The sequence below is a fragment of the Bos javanicus genome, chromosome 10 (genome assembly GCF_032452875.1).
Source record: "Bos javanicus breed banteng chromosome 10, ARS-OSU_banteng_1.0, whole genome shotgun sequence".
Taxonomy (NCBI): domain Eukaryota; kingdom Metazoa; phylum Chordata; class Mammalia; order Artiodactyla; family Bovidae; genus Bos; species Bos javanicus.
The window spans coordinates 77465453-77482874 of NC_083877.1; the positions used below are offsets into that span (position 1 = coordinate 77465453).

General features: G+C 46.2%; 1 long non-coding RNA gene across 1 annotated transcript; it reads right to left on the bottom strand.

Annotated features, from left to right (window-relative positions):
* Positions 1 to 768: 768 nt before the first annotated feature.
* On the bottom strand, positions 769 to 15521 carry LOC133254843 (uncharacterized). The gene is made up of 3 exons (XR_009738787.1): positions 14559 to 15521; positions 5500 to 5661; positions 769 to 1775 (listed from the first exon to the last, which is right to left on the bottom strand). It is a non-coding gene; the product is annotated as an uncharacterized LOC133254843 (long non-coding RNA).
* Between the last annotated feature and the right edge of the window lie 1901 nt (positions 15522 to 17422).

Here is a 17422-nt window from a genome sequence, read left to right on the forward strand (position 1 = left end):
ACCACGTAGATCAGGCGCAGCTTCATTCTCAGCGGCACTGAGTTATCCACAGGTCCTCACCACCCTGGAGAAGGCGCCACAGTGGCAGGTCCCAAAGATAACGATGACTGTCTCTGGAGAATTTCCTCCTAAAGTATAGGCAGCCATCTGAAGCATGTGGGCCCATTTAGTAACGAGCTTAGCAGGTGATCCAAATGATGTGTTAATTGAGCCCATGGAGAAAAATTAAATAGATCCAATAAAAATCATGGAGGAAAGGTTTCTGAAACTGCTGAGTATTGAGGACTCACTGATGGCTTCCTTCTATCAAGTCATTAAGCTGGTTGCAATAATTTCTTTTAAAAGATAAACATTTTTCCTACTTTGTATCCTCTGTGTTTACCTTGCTGTTGTCACCACCATTTTCACAGCTGTCAGTCACTTCAGAAAGCCCAGATGGAAGGAACCATTGAGGGCATTTCTGATCTCTCTCTGGGGGACAGTTTCTCCTTCCAGCATGTTCTTCTAGGCTTTGCTAGGGCTAGTTTTAAAAGGATCCTGAAGTGAGGTCCTACCACCTCCCCTGGGGAAAGACGATTCCATGGCTAGATCTGATCACACAGACAACTCTCCCCTTGTTATTCTTCCCCAACTTTCTGTTCTAAATGTCATCCTGGCAATCATTCATCACAATGAATAGGAAGTTATAATTAATAGAGGCCCAAATCATTCAAGTGGAAGATTACTCTTTTGAATTCTTGTATTTTTCTTGGAAGATGTCCTTGAGTGTTTTTCTTTTTCTTCTTCACAGTCTTGTTTCCAAAAAGAACAAATTGATCACAGTAATGCAGGGGATGAAGGGATTATCTACAATGTATGTAAGAGACAAACGTTAGAAATAAAATTAAAACAAGGCCCCAGGGCTTTGCTGCTCCCCCTGCTGGTTTTTTTAAGAAAAGAAAGAGAGATGCTGCCTGGGCTCAGAGCAGCACAATGCAACACAAAACCGAGAGTTACCGTTTGCTGGGTTCCCTTAGGCACCGGGTTTGGCACAGCGGGTAAGAGGAAGAGGCATTTCCCAGCCCGTGGGAGGGTGTGATGGCTGCAGTTTCCCTGGCCCTGCCGTCTAGTGCACCGAGGGGTCCTACCTTCTACCTGGAGCCTCCTCGCGCTCCCAGGACCAACAACTTACATCCACGGAGAGACTATGGAACATTCATGGAGGTAACCACTCCACAGTGAGCCACGGAAGAGGATAAATTAGAAACCACACAGCCCTGGAGTCTGTGATTCTCTGGCCCAGAGAGAGAGGCAGAGTGCGCGGAAGGCTCTAGGGCGCCCCCTACAGGCCTCTCTGTTCCCTCAGTTCAGTTGAGTTCAGTAGCTCAGTTCTGTCTGACTCTTTGTGACCCCATGGACTGCAGCCCGCCAGGCTTACCTGTCCATCACCAACTCCCGGAGCTTACTCAAACTCATGTCCATTGAATCGGTGATGCCTTCCAACCATCTCATCCTCTGCCATTCCCTTCTCCTCCTGCCTTCAATTTTTCCCAGAATCAGGGTCTTTTCCAGTGAGTCAGTTCTTCGCATCAGGTGGCCAATGGATTGGAGTTTCAGCTACAGCATCAGTCCTTCCAATGTATATTCAGGACTGATTTCCTTTAGGATGGATTGGTTGGATCTCTTTGCAGTCCAAGGGACTCTCAAGAGTCTTCTCCAACACCACAGTTCAAAAGCATCAATTCTTTGGCGCTCAGCCTTCTTTATAGTCCAACTCTCACATCCATACATGACCACTGGAAGACAAAGACGGACTTTTGTCAGCAAAGTAGTTTCTCTGCTTTTTAATATGCTGTCTAGGTTGGTCATAACTTTTCTTCCAAGGAGTAAACGTCTTTTAATTTCATGGCTGCTGTCACCATCTGCGGTGATTTTGGAGCCCCCAAAATAAAGTCTGACACTCTTTTCCATTGTTTCCCCATCTATTTGCCATGAAGTGATGCCATGATCTTAGTTTTCTGAATGTTGAGTTTTAAGCCAACTTTTTCACTCTCCTATTCCCTACCTGCTGGCAACTCAGTTTCTCCCCTGGGGCGGGCATTAGCATCGTGTTCCCAGAGACAATTCATATTTATGTTTTATGTTCCCTTGTTGACCTCAGTCCGGCCACTTATTTTTTTAAAAAGACACCATTGTGTGCTTATTCTCCAGGCTCAGCAACTTCCGGGGTTGCTGAGCTCTGGGGAGGAGTCCTGAAGCTGCTGAATGCCCTGAGGTTTGAGGCATCTCCCTGGCATTGGATTACAATGTCTGGACCGAGTTCTCACTGACCTGACTTCACCCTGCTGGCCTTGGGAAAGCCCTGAGTCACGATTCATGGGAGCTTCTCTTGTGAAGGGATTCCTGGAGGGAGGAGAGGAGCTCCAGCTGTGAGACTGGAATCCTGGATTAAGCAAGGGCGGGGATGCAAGGGGAAGGGGTGCTTAATCCACGACCACGGACTAAAATGCCTTCATTCATTCATTCCTTCTCGCCTTTCACTCACTCTTGAGGCATTAACCTCATTAGAAATTTGTTCTACTGATGGCAGTATATTACAAAATGAGTCCAACATGTGGCTTTTAAGGAAAATCGTTTCACAGCGATGACTCTGTCCATGTTGTGATAAATTGTTGGCAGAAAGGGTCCCAATTCCTTCCCTCCCTGCATCCATATATAGTATTAAATATGGCTTTGCATCTTTTTCCTTGAATAGAAGGAATCTTTTTTTTTTTTTTTTGCCCTTGAATCTGGACTGGTTCTGCCACTTCCTTTGACTTAGAATGTGGCAGAAACGATAACACCAGTTCAGAGCTAGGCCTCCAGAGTCCCTGGATAACTTTGCTTTCAGAACCCTGCCACCTTGGAGACAAGCCCAGGATAGTATTAATCTCTGGCAGAAGAATAGAGGTCACATGGAGGAATCAAGTGCCGTTTGTCCCAGCTCGGGGCCATCATAGATCACCTTTCATCTGCTGACCCCAGACACGTGAGAGTCCAGCCATGATAGGGACAGCTGCCGCCCCCACCTTGAGGGGACTGTCGGTGCACGTGTGAGGCCAGCTGACTCGTAGGCTTGTAACCAATAATCAGTGCTTACTGTTTTGAGCCACTAGCTTTCAGTATGGTTTGTTACACAGCAAAAGTGACAAATGCAGTTTTAGCAATGAGTAGGCAGGGCAGAATCTGTCCACCAAGCCCGGAAGAATTTCTTGGTACCAGGAGTTTTGATGATATCCGTCAGCTGGGGGCATGGGATAGAAAGGAAGTTGTGGCATGATTCCTGAGAAACCAGCCCACTTTGGATAGTTTATACAGGGCTGCTACCCGCTGTGGCCAGACTTTTAGGAGGAATAGAAAGTTACTATAACGGACACACCGTATTACGCTGTCTAATGCTGTTTGCTAGCCAGGTGTCCAACAGACACATCTTCAGTCTTATTGGCAGCACCCCCTGCCCATCCCCTTACTGCCCACCTCTGTGGTCTGTGGACCTGGGCCTGGCAACCACCTAGGAGCAGGATTCATAGTTGCTGGTGGAGAGGAGGTCTCCAGTGCTTCAGTACCGGGAGGCCTGCCTAAAGGACCTGGAGCTGCGGGTGGGGTGGCTCCTGGTGGGGCTCAGGAAAGCACCGCAGGGGCACCGTGTGGCCCTCTCTGAGGGGGAGTGAGCTGCCGCTCCTGCTGCTGGGACTGTGGCTCTAACCCAGGCCTAGGCAGAAAGGAGGCGGAGCCCTTGACAACTGGGGTGTGAGGTGAGCCGCAGGATTCCTGCTTTCTGAAAACCCTGCCAAAGCCCTGCTCTTCTCTGCGCCACGTCTGGAATTCTTCCCGTGGGAGTCATAAGTTGACCTCTTAAAATGGTCACCATGCACTCATTTTCTCATTTCTGTTTTCCTCCAACATGTAATGCAAGTGACAATGTTCTCAGTTTCGCAGGGGACATTGAGAACGGGCAAGGTGACTAACCTGCCCCAGGCTGGGCTGTTCCTGTGACAGAGCTGGGGTTTGAACCCAGCTTGCCCAGTTTGCAGGGCACAGAGATCACCCACCAGGCCACACAGCTGCAACAACAGGCTCTGCCTTCAGAGAGCCACTGTGAACCATGACCAGAGGGAGGGAGTGGGAGCCCAGAGTTGCATCAATGGAACAAGTCAGGGTCACCTCGAAGGACAGGAGATGGTGCCCGGGAGCCCTCAGTTGCCTAGGGCTGGGGGTGGGAGCACAGAGTGGGTCTGATCCCAGGTGTTCCCTCAACTCCCACGATACTATGCACACCTCGTTCTACTGAATGTCCCACCAAAAGCCCACTGGTGACTTTCTCACCTCCTGGGGGACCCTTGTGAGCCTCTTGAGATAGGAGTTTACAGAATTTTTATTGCCCACGGTGAGGAGGACTCAGTGACTACAGGTCCATAGGCAGGCCTGGGTCTGGGTGAAGCATGGCAGAGTGGCCGGGCCCACCATCAGGAAGACAGGCCTGGATTTGCCTAAAGTGGAGCTCCAGAGTAGCTGAACCCTCACCATTATTAAGAGAAATACAGGGCTTCCCTAGTGCTCCAGTGGATAAGAAACTGCCCGCCAGTGCAGGGGACACAGGTTTGATGCCTGGTCTGGAAGATCCCAGAGGCCACGGGGCAACTAAGCCCATGTGCCACAACTACTGAGCCAGCACTCTGAAGCCCACATGCCCTAGAGCCCCCATGCTCCACAACGAGAGAAGCTGCAAGGAGAATCTGCCCACCGCAACGAGAGAAAGCCCAGGTGCAGCAACGAAGACCCAGAGCAGCCAAAAAAGAAAAAAAAAGTAATTCAAAGCCTCTAAATAGAAAAGATCAAAGAGTTCAGAGAAAGGAGAGCCCTTACAGAGAGAAGGTCATAGAGGAGGACAGTTGATACCGGCTTTGAGATAAGGGAAGAGCTGCTGGGTCCAATCAGAGCCTAAATCAGAAACTCATAGGACTCATAGGATGGGGCCCAAGAATTCCTATATATTTTTAGGAAAAAAAATATCCCCAGTGGATTTTTAACAATTTAACAATGTGTGTGTGTGTGTGTTTTGTAAGGTTTGGACCATTTATAAAATCTGTATTGAATTTGTTACAATATTGCTTTGGTTTTACGTTTTGGACTTTTGGCCTTGAGGCCTGTGGCATCTTAGCTCCCTGCCCAGGGATTGAACCTGCACTGTCTGTGTTGGAAGGTGGAGTCCTAACCACTGGACCACCAGGGAAGTCCCCCCAGTGGATTTTGATTCTCATCAGGTTAGGGAACCACTGGGCTCTGCCCACTCTGGGTCACACACAGGTGACACCAGCAGGCAAACGGTTCTTCAAGTAGCACTCGAGGATCACTGTCTATGACTGTTCTTTTGGTATACTTACTCCAGGTATGCATTTATTTTTTAATTTGGGGGCGCTCTGAGTCAACTAATTTTTGAATCTTTGAAAACCAGACGGAGAACAATGAATGTGAACTTACAAGGGGTGAACTGAACAGCATGCCATCTGTAGCAACATCAGCATATATTCCCCAGATGGCGTCGGGCTGCCGAGACAATGCTCCACGCCTTCACTCTCTGCCTCCGTAGAGCATGGGCCCTGGAGAGGTTCAATTATCTCCACATGTGTGCTCTTAGGGAGCCTGGCAAAAGAGAAAGAACTAGAATGCTCAGTAGTAAAGTTCCCAGAGCTTTGAATAAAGGGAAAGGCAGGTGAATCAGAGCTCAGCTTGAATTCCTGTTATAGATTTGATTGCTAATAATTAGCCAATGATTCAGTTGTGCTACTTACATTATTGACCTAATTGAAAAATAACTGGTGGACAGCATCCTTTTAGGGACACATACTGCATGTGAATATCCACTCATTCATTTCTGACAAATATTTGTCTGCCATGTGCAAAATACTGGACAAGCCGTATGGCTCCTACTGTCCAATTGCTTATAGAAAGGAAGGTGTGATGTCAGGGAGGAGATACTAACTGAAGACTTTGAGGAAGATATTGTTCAGGGAAAATAAGGATGCTTTTAGGGAAAAGATGAATTTGAGAAGAGCTTTGAGAAATAGGTTGGATTTATAGAAGTGTAGCTTAATGGCAGGGCTTCCCAGGTGGCTTGGTAAAGAATCCGCCTGACAATTCAGGAGATGCAGGTTTGATTCTTGGGTCAGGACGATCCCTTGGAGAAGGAAATGGCTACCCATTCCAGTATTCGTGCCTGGAGAATCCTATAGACAGAGGAGCCTGGTGGGCTACAGTTCATGAGGTTCCAAAGAGTTGGACATGACTTAGTGACTGAGTGTACACACACACACACACACACACACACACACAGCTTAATGGCAATGGGGAGGAGAAATGACCGTATGAATAAAGCACAGGAGTAGGTGGCTAAACAGTAGGTTTGAGGAGCAGTGCAGTGACTTGTTTTTATTTTAACCAAGAGATTGGAGAGCTCTAATGTTAATAAGATGGAGGTGGGCCAAAGGATGGGAGGCCTAGAAGTAGGTTGGCCCGCAGGAGGCATGGGTGTCCCATTGCCCAGTTCCAGTGCTCATGAAAGACATGACCAACTGATCCTGAGCATCTTTTCCTTAAACTCTGGATACAGCTTTAGCATTTTTTCCACACTGTGCTTTGCTTGTGTGTGCATTCTAAGTCACTTCAGTCATGTCTGACTCCTTGTGACCTCATGGACTATAGCCCGCCAGGCTCCTCTGTCCATAGGATTCTCAAGGCAAGAACACTGGAGTGGGTTGCCATGCCCTCCTCCAGGGGATCTTCCCAACACAGGGATTGAACCTGTGTCTCTGCATTAGGAGGCAGGTTCTTTACCACTGGTGCCACCTGAGAAGCCCTATTCAGTCAACCCCAATCAATTGCAGTTGGCTCATGAAGGAAAATTCATTCCATGCCCCTCTTTGTCTTTTTGAAGGTCAAGGAATTCTCATTTTGTTCTGGAGAAACTGGCTGGGGGGGAACAACCTTTCCTCCCCTTGTCTCCCTGCTCCCCCAGTTGAAGGGGTTATGTAATCAAACACAATGTTTTGAATGATTAATCTGACAACAGAGTCTGGAAAGGGGGGATGAGGGCAAGGAGTAGCTGAGGCTGGGAGGCCCATCAGGAGGTTGTTGCAATAGTTGACTAAGGAGTGACCATCATGATTAGAGAAGTGGCAGTGATGAGGGGAGCAGAAGCAGGAGAATAGGACTGGCATAGCTGGGAAGCTCACTGGATATTGGGGGCTTTTGAACTGTGGTGTTGGAGAAGACTCTTGGGAGTCCCTTGAACTGCAAGGAGATCCAACCAGTCCATCCTAAAGGAAATCAGTCCTGAATGTTCAATTGGAAGGACTGATGCTGAAACTGAAACTCCAGTCCTTTGGCCACCTGATTCGAAGAACTGACTCATTGGAAAAGACCCTGATGCTGGGAAAGACTGAAGGCAGGAGAAGGGGATGACAGAGAATAAAATGGTTGGATGGCATCACTGACTCAATGGACATGAGTTTGAGCAAGCTTCAGGAGTTGGTGATGGACAGGGAAGCCTGGCGTGCTTCAGTCCATGGGGTCGCAAAGAGTTGGACACAACTGAGTGACTGAACTGAACTGTAAAACAGCAATAAGGTATGAGGAAGGGGTTTCAGAAGGGGCAGCAGGCTTCAGAAGTGTAGATGGTGAATTTTGTTCTGTATTATTGAGTTTGAGAAGCTGGCAACACTTCAGGAGAAGTTTGGAGGCATGGAACCAGAGGAGCTAGAATGTGCATTTGGCATCATGTGTCTGCAGGTGATGGTTGCAGATACAGGAGTTGATGAGATCATCAAGGGAACGGATGGAGGGGAAACAGAAGGAGGAGGGGAGCCAAGAGGAGAAGGCAAAATACAACTGCAGCCTGTGTGTTGAAGCTATTACAGAACAAGCTGTGCTTGTATTTATTCTCCTGAGTCTAATGGTTTCCAGCCTATTCGACAAGATCCACTTTCATGTACTTAAACCCCTTGGTAAACACAACCTCCCTACAACATCCCTAATCAGTCAGATTCAGGAAAAGACCTAAACACCAAACACAAGTTGATAGATGTCAATGGCTGGTCCCTGTGGATGCAGGATTTTGTTGCTATGCAGACAACAGGAATGGAAAGCTACGTGGAGAGGGGCAAAGGAAACCCCTCCTGTATACAGGAACCCGGTGCTTTTTGCCTTAAAATGCTACCTAACAGGCCCTTCATTCTGAAGAGCAGGGAGTGTGTCCCAGGGCCAGCTGAGCCCCACTTCAAGGTCAGAGCCTCTGTGGGCGGGAAAGTGGTTGGCTTCTGCTCCTTGCCAGATGGCCAGGTGGCTCTGAGTGGCCAGAGGAGAGTGTGTAGGACAGAACTTTGGCACTAGGGGGCTTGCTGACCCCTCATTGGAGTATCCTCTTTGGCTTGAGGACTGAAATGGGGGCACCAACCCTAAAACCTTAGGGGTCCCAAGCTACAGTTGTACAATGTCACATTTGTTCGGGCACCCCCTTAGCTCCCACCCAGTATTTAACCAGTTGAAGAGCCTCACTGGATCCCAAATCAGGCTGCTGAAGCAGGCAAACATTATGCAGAAGTATATGCTGGGGGGAGGACACTTTCATAAATGAGATAACTCCATAGACATGCATAGACATAGGTAAACTCATATCGACTTCTGGAATTTTCTTTAGAGCTCATTTCCCCGGCCATCTCTGTTGGACCCCTCGCCATCCAGACCCCTCTAGTCCTCTGACCTGTGGGGAGCTTTCCCAGTGGGAGGTCTCATCTCTCTGGCTCCTACAGCATCTGCAGCTCTCTGCTCACTGCCTGCCCTCCCCTGACTCACTGTCATCCCTTCCCTTCTCCTCCTCGTTCTCTTCTTCACAGGCTCTGTGTTGACCTTCCTCATGTTCCTCATCTTCTTGGCTGTCTCTCCTTCCTCCTAGGGGGGACTTCTGCCCTGTCTGGATTGGCTGTGGGGTGGCCACGATGAAGTGGCCTTTGACGGGAGTCCTCTGCTTTCTTGGCAGGCGACATTCCTGCCCTTCTATGGAGGGTCACAGCTGTTTCCTTGCCAGAGAGGTATTTACCACACTTATTTTGGCTGATGAAGGCTTTGCCTTTGTCTTTGAGTCAGTCAAGAGCTTTGCTTTTGTCTTGAGAGGCAACATGGTCACTTCTCCCTGATATCAACCTAAAAAGTTAACAATGTCAATCATTTTTGTGATAATAGTAAGAACTTACACAGACTGTGCTAACTGTGTGCTTGGCACTGTTCTGAGATCTTCACATGGAGAACTCACTTAATCCTTAAAATAACCCTATAAAATTGAGGTATGCAATACAACTATCCCCATTTCACAGATGGGAAAAACTGAGGCTCAGAGAGGCTAATCACATGCTCAAGGTCTTTATGAGGACTGAAACATGGTAAGCTCTATAATAAGCACTAGTTGTTTATTTCTGTTTTTAATTCATGTCTTGCCTCTGACTGTTGTGATCTGGGGAAATGTACCTTGCTTTTTAAAGTCTCAGTTTCCTCATCTGTAAAATACAAATCATCTGAATTCTCCCTTCCAATTATAACCTTCGTGCTCTTTGTTCATCTTGTCCCTGCTTTCCTGTAGAATATAAAATGGCCTTCCCTGGTAGCTAAGATGGCAAATAATCTGTCTGCAATTCAGAAGACCCCAGTTGGTTTCCTGGGTTGGGATGATCCCTTGGAAACGGAATGGCAACTCACTCCAGGATTCTTGCCTAGAGAAGTCCATGTACTGACCATGGGGTTGAAAAGTTGGAAACGACTGAAAGAGTAACACTTTCTGTGGAATGAGTCCTTTTTTCCCAGGGAGTCTATCTCTCTAGCTTTTCCTGGATTTTACAAAGAAATAATTGTTTGACTGCTCTGGGAGTTTCAAGAAAACAACTTGAAATAATGCCCAAGGGGGATTTTGTCATCTCTCCTTTCTCTCAGAAGTCACAGCCACCTCAGTTGTCTCTAAGAGCTTTCATTAAGCTGGCTTTGTGATACTAAATCAATGTTTTCCAACCTGAATTCCCTCTGGGAGCAGTGAGGGGAGAATCGTGAGAGGCTGGGGTAGTCCTCAATCACACTTCCCCTCTGGTTAGTTCTTGTTTCCACACTGAATTAAGCAGACCTTGCTGCACCACCTTGAGTTTGGCCAGAACAGAAGTTAGAATCAAGAGCTCCCCCTTGGCCATCAAAAGGCTTCCTTTCTTTGGAAGAATCACAGAGAAAGAGGGTGCATTGGTTTTGCTTCTTGATCTGTTGCCATTTATAGGCGATTGAAGTTTTGAGCTCTCAGTGCCTCAGAGAGATAGGCAAGCCCACAGGCTAGTGATGTGGGCTGAAGACCATGGTGCAGGCAGAGTGCCCTCTGATCCCATCTGGTAAAGTCTAGTAAAACAGCACCACAGGGATTCTGGAGTCTCTGGCCAAGGTGCTGAAGGACAGATTGTTAAGAGGGGAAAACTGTCTTTGAATTGTGCAAAGCACAGGGCAGTGCCCTTGCCAAAGCAACATGGTGGGAGCATGCTGGGTATTAATAGCAACAGCTAACATTTATGGAGCACTTGCAGTGTGCCAGCTGCTGTGCTAAGCACCATTTAATCCTCATGATGACCCTCTGAAGAAGATCTTATTATCACTGCCAACACTTTGATGAGGACAAAGACACTAAGAGAGGCTGAACTCCTTGCCCCAGTTACACAGCAGGGCTAGGTTCTGATGCCAAAGCTCACATCCTTATTCTCTACTCTACACTGTCCTCCTCCAGAGTCCTTGGTGCTAAGGACCCCCAGTGCAGATAAGGGGATCCAAGAGCAGCAGCTGAGAGGCTGCTTTGGGCCCAACATCGGGCTGGGTTTGTATCCTACGGGACTTTTGAGACCCAGTCTGGGTTTTGGCACTGTGGGTTCAGAGGGTCTGTTATCATTTATTTAGAGGGGGTGGGGTTGAGCCTGGGGCAAAGAATTTCTACTGATCTCAAAGAAGAATCAGGACACTGGAATCCAGATGTTCGTATCCAAGGTGACCCACACCTGCCAGTTCAGTTCAGTTGCTCCGTCGTGTCTAACTCTTTGTGACCCCATGGAATGCAGCACGCCAGACTTCCCTGTCCATCACCAACTCCCGAAGCTTGCCCAAACTCATGTCCATTGAGTCAGTGATGCCATCCAACCATCTCATCCTCTGTCATCCCCTTCTCCTCCTGCCTTCAATCTTTCCCAACATCAGGGTCTTTTCCAATGAGTCAGTTCTTTGCATCAGGTGGCCAAAGTATTGGAGCTTCAGCTTGAGCATCAGTCCTTTCAATGAATATTCAGGACTGATTTCCTTTAGGATTGACCGGTTTGATCTCCTTGTGGTCCAAGGGACTCCCAAGAGTCTTCTCCAACACCACAGTTCAAAAGCATCAATTCTTCTGTGCTCAACTTTATTTATAGTTCAACTCTCACATCCATACATGACTACTGGAAAAACCATAGTTTTGACTAGACAGACCTTTGTTGGCAAAGGTCCCACACCCACCATCTGTTTGGTAATCCCTCTGGGTAGGCAGTCTGCTCAGGAGACCACCCAGCAGATCTGAACATTGCTCAGGAGACATTTCCAGCAGTGAGCAGCTCTTCTCTTTCCAAGTGATATTCCTGCCTGGTGCATTGGTTGTGGTCTTTGGAAGTCAGAGTGCCTTTATTCTTGATCTTTACTGGTGATGGTTCAATACATTCTAACTTCATGTTTTATTTTCCAGTATTCCTCCTTAGGCCCTCCCCCCAACTTCCATTTTCACAACACAGCTTTAAGAAAATCACGGTAACATTTCTGAGGTTTAGATATATTTTATACCATGATATTAAAAATTCTGCCTTCCAAAGAATTGGAAGGAGAAAAGCATTAGGCGGCAGGAAGCTGGAAGCCAGGCTCAGGGCAAGTCAGCCCACCAAATAAGAGGACTAGAGATGGTCCAACCCATGCAGTGGATGAAGCTCAGCATATACTCCTGCCTGGACGGGGATGGAGAGAAAATTAAGACCCCTGGCTGGAGAGTCTGGGAGAAAGGGGGGGCAGGGCTCAGGATAACGATGACCAGGAGGGGAGATAAAACAATTCCCTACAGGGGTGCACTTTCTGGGCCATTTTAAGTGACGAACGTCCTGCAACTGAGGGTTCACCCCTGAGAAGCCCTCAGAAGAAACTTCGCTGATTGACAGCAGCCGCTGTCCAGACTTTGAGGCATGCAGGAAACAAGAACGGGAGCTGAGATAGACATGGTTGATGCAGACTTCTCTGTGGGTCACCTGCATGTTACTTCTAAGCATTCTGCCCTAAGGGAGTCCAGGCAATGTTTTTCAACTCTCCTATTGTTGATAAATAAATTACCTTCTGGGAAAGTGATTACTGACCTAGAGATCTGGACTTCCCGGTCTCATTAGAGATATTTGAACTACTTTCAATATTTCATAAAGTTTTCAGGAAGTTGTATGTTTACACAGATAGTAATGCTTGTGCTAACAAAAATGTTCAGTTCCTTTGCCCTTGGGCTTGTTGTTCAGTCACTCAGTCGTGTCCGACTCTTTGTGACCCCACGGACTGCAGCACTCCCGGTTTCCCCGTCCTTCACCATCTCCTGGAGCTTGCTCAAACTCATGTCCATTGAGTCAGTGATGCCATCCAACCATTTCATCCTCCGTTGTCCCCTTCTCCTCCTAGCCTTTGGGCTAGAATTATATTATTAGCTTGGTGTGGCAACACTGGTTATCCTCATGCTAATAGGAAGAATTGATTGGCAGATATCTATATTATGAATAAATAATGAGCCAGGAAAGTAATTATACCTACTTATTTGTCATTTACACCCTGTACTGTTACACAGAAGATTGGAGGTGGCTGAATTACTGCTTGATTTTTTAAATTATAAAATATCTTTCATAACACTGAGTCTGCATAGGAAAAACCTAATGAAAGTCATGTGAGGGAATGAAGGATTGCGAGTTCTCTTTTGGCCTTATCTCTTATCTCAAAGTTAGGTGGCAGCTGAGGGTCAATAGAGGACACCTTGATGCCCCTTAGTAAGAGGGTCAGCTTCACAGATCCCTCCTACCTGGGATGCAGACAACTTTTTTCTACTTTCTGATAACGTTATCTGTATGCTTTTGTTCACCTGGGTTCTTGAATTGTCCAGTTATTCAAATTCTCAAGGACTGACTTAACTCCCAACCTCTTTCTAAAACTATATCTTGTAGACCAGAATCATCATTTACTTCTCTTAATGACAAAGGTCCTTTCTTCTTTACCCCATTTAGCAGGTAATTAGGCATTGCCTTAGTGTCTTTGCTATATGCTCCCCTATTATACATCTCTCCTGGGGCCCCTTTAGGCTCCTCTCAAATCTTTAGTAGCAAAAGATGTGATACAGTGCCATTAGGACTTTATCATTCTGTGTGTGTGTGTGTGTGTGTGTGTGTGTATGCGTGTGCTTAGCCACTCGGTTGTGTCCAACTCTTTGTGATCCCATGGACTGTAGCCGGCCAGGCTCCTCTGACCGTGGGATTGCCCAGGCAAAAATACTGGAACGGCTTGCCATTTCCTATTCCAGGGGATCTTCCTGATGCAGAGATTGAAACCGAGTCTTCTGCATCTCCTGCATTGGCAGGCAGATTTTTTACCACTAGAGCCACCTTATTATTCTATAACCTTTAGCATTTCTAAATGCGTTAGCCATCATCACCACACACGATCCTCATCACATCAGTCAGGTGAGGTAAGTGGGAAGATGTTAACACTCTAGTTCTACAGACAAAGAGACAAAGGCTCAGGGAGTTAAGGTGACCCAGAGTCACCCCATGGACGAGTGGAAGATCTGGAACACAAGCCACTGATGTCTGATTTTCATTCCACTGTACCATATGCCTTCTTTCTAGATATTCAATTTCAAGTGCAGTGGCTTTTAAATTATATCACCTTCCTGGGCAGTATTGCAGTAAGTATTTCTCAGAGGATTTGAGCGAGTTCCTAGAATCCCTGTTGAGTGGATATGGGGCTAACCCTGGTAACAGTAAAGGTTGTGCTATAGGCTTCTTTGCTTAGTTGGTTTCTTTATTTTTCCATCTGATACTGGACAAATCAAGCACTAGGAAAGCCCTGTGATGCGACATATCTGTTCTGCCAAGAAGATTGAAAAAAAAAATAACCACTTGGGTAAATGAAGCTACCCAGTAAACAAGGAGAATCAAAGATACTCAAATAGAAGCAGACCCCTTTGTCTCACGCATCCCAGCTGCTTTTCCTAGTTTGTTGGTTTCCGTGTCCTTTGTTTTCTAGTCTTTTCATTACCCCACTGCTCACTTCAGATTCTAATTCTGGGTTCATTAAAGAGGGTCACTTCACCCCCAAAGCCTCACTTCCCCTTTCAGTTGGGACACAGGGCTGACCTGGAAGGAGGGAATTGACATGTGTCCTCTGAAGCCTGGAAATACAAGTTCTGCCACACCCAGATCAGAAGCCCACCTCACCAGCCAACAGAAGGATTTTAGCTGTTCCTGTGGTCTGGCTCCCAAGTTTCGGTCCCAGGCCCGCGACAAATGGCACTCTCCTGGGAGGCTGAGGAAGGGGTTGCTTCATTGCGAGGCAGCCAAGTGGAGAGATGGTGGGATGCATCTGCTTCAAAATGCCTTCTCACAGCAAATAACATTTGCACGATTATGCCTGCAAATATCACCATGGCATTTGCTCAGTTAAACACATGCTCTTGCTTGCCTGACCTTCACCTTATTCCAGACCCAAGATGATTCTGGGTCTGGAAGCTCCACGCTGAGGAGGGATTCTCCCCTCAGCTCTGACCTCTGAGGGTGAGATGCTTCCTTCTTGACCTGGGAGAACACATCTCTTAACACATACAGAATCCAGATATTAAACTAATTCTGATCTGGGGGTCCGTGACATGGAGGCAATGACAGTGAGTCCTTACACTTTCTATTTTTTGCCTCTCATTAGCCTACAACACATGAGATGATAGACCTTGTCCATCTAGTTTTCACTGTACTGTACAACTCTTTTGTCTTGATGCTTTCATGTAAGTGTATTGTCTTTCCCAAAGGTGATAAGCTGCTGGTGGAGGGAGACTGTATCTTTTACTGCACTGAGTCATCCATGCATGTTGATGGGCTACGTTTAGGCATAAGTGCAGATACATCTGTATAAGATCATATAGGCATAGGGACTTCCCTGGTGGTCCAGTGGCTAAGACTCCATGCTTCTAATGCAGTGGGCCCAGCTTTGATCCCTGCTCAGGGAACTAGCTGCAGTGCTGTGGATTGCAGCTGCTGCAACCCACATGCTGCAATGAAGAGTTTGCATTGGAAGGACTGATGCTAAAGCTGAAACTCCAATACTTTGGCCACCTCATGAGAAGAGTTGACTCATTGGAAAAGACTCTGATGCTGGGAGGGATTGGGGACAGGAGGAGAAGGGGACGACAGAGGACAAGATGGCTGGATGGCATCACTGACTCGATGGACGTGAGTCTGAGTGAACTCCAGGAGATGGTGATGGACAGGGAGGCCTGGCGTGTTGCGATTCATGGGGTCGCAAAGAGTTGGACATGACTGAGCGACTGAACTGAACTGAACTAAAGATCCTGGATGCTGCAACAGAGCTGGAAGAACCCGTGTGCCACACCTAAGATGTTCAGTTCAGTCCAGTTCAGTCGCTCAGTCGTGTCCGACTCTTTGTGACCCCATGAATCGCAGAGGTGCAGCCAAATAAATAAATTTTGGAAAAAATCATATGCGTGCAAAGAAGCATATGGATGGGTACATATTAGGTTATTAACACAGGTTATGTGAGTGAGGCATAGGTATATGGATGGAAAAAAAGAATGGGAGGATGGTTAACAAAGAAAAAGGACAAAAAAGACTACACTTTAAGAAAGAAGACATTCCTAATATATCAGTTCAACTTTGCGGGCAAAAGAAAGCAAAGAGGATGAACTAGCCAACCACATTTATGCTTTTATGTAAAAATTTACATATATATGTCAAGAAATTAACAGAGAGAAGAGGTAAGGTGGATAAAAATAGTACTGTGCCCATACAGACATTCAGCAATGTCTGTATGGGTGAATACATTCACAAAAAATATCTGGTGAATGAATGAACACTGGCTAGTCTGTTGGATGTGATAATTTTGTAGATTGGGATTTTCAAGGACCAATTTATTGACTAATATTACCATGACCCAGCAGTGCTTGTGGTGTGTTGTCATAATCAGAACCACTTACGTTCTCTGGTTCGAGGGTGAAATGATCTGCCCGGGACAGTCCCAGTTTACTCTGCGGTCACCCTGTTCACTGACCGTCTGGAGTGATGGATATAAGTGGAAATGACAGGCTCCAGCCTGGGATTTGAAACTAGCATCGGTGGGGGGAGGGGTAGGACTTTGGAATCTGTGTTGCTATGCTCATTACAGCTTCAGAACTGTTGCTCTAGGCATTGTTAGCTGCCAAAGTGATGTACTGCTTTTATAATTAACTATTCTTCAAACAAAACAAAACAAAGAGAGATTTATTATTTGCTACATATAAAAAAAATCATGCCTCGGTGTCTGACCTTCCTTCGCTTTATTGCCAGTATAAGACCGAATTCATGTGAACTTTGTAATGTGTACACAGAACTTGCAATGAAGCTGTCATTCCTTGAACTGAAAACACCTTAGTACCTTTTCTTGTCCTAGCTTTGTGCAGGTGCTGACCTATCTTGGCAAAAGAATCTTAAGTCTTCTGTCATCCCAAAGCAAGTTTCTGAGAACAAAATGCGATATATCAAATATTAAAAATAGATTGGCGGCTAGCCCTCCATGCTCTTACCTCTCAGCTTCACCCAGTTGTAACATTTTGTTATACTTTCTTCGAATATACATTTTTATAAATAAAACATTCTAGAAAACAATTGTGTACCCTTCTGTGACCCATCCTTCCTTTCCCCTTCCCAAAGGTAACCGTGGAACTGAATTTAGTGATTTTATTCTCATAAATATTTGTGTATGACTGTATAATGTATTCATACACAATTTGGTTTGACATTTTAAACTTTATATAAAGGCATCATAGGGTGTGCATTTCTTTGCTAACAGATATGTTTTGCTCAGTGATTTACCGTGTTGGCATATGCAGCTCCAGCTCATTCAACTGTCATATAGCATGGCCTGGTGTGGTGTAACACTGTATCATGGGGAATGGTAATACATAATGGTATTACCAGTACAGTATTAATAGGTTGCTGTTGTATGAATGTAGTACTATTACTTTTCTTCCCCGTGAAAGGACATTTAAGCTGTTTTCTTTTCTTTTTTTTTTTTTTTAACAATTACAGCTAATGTT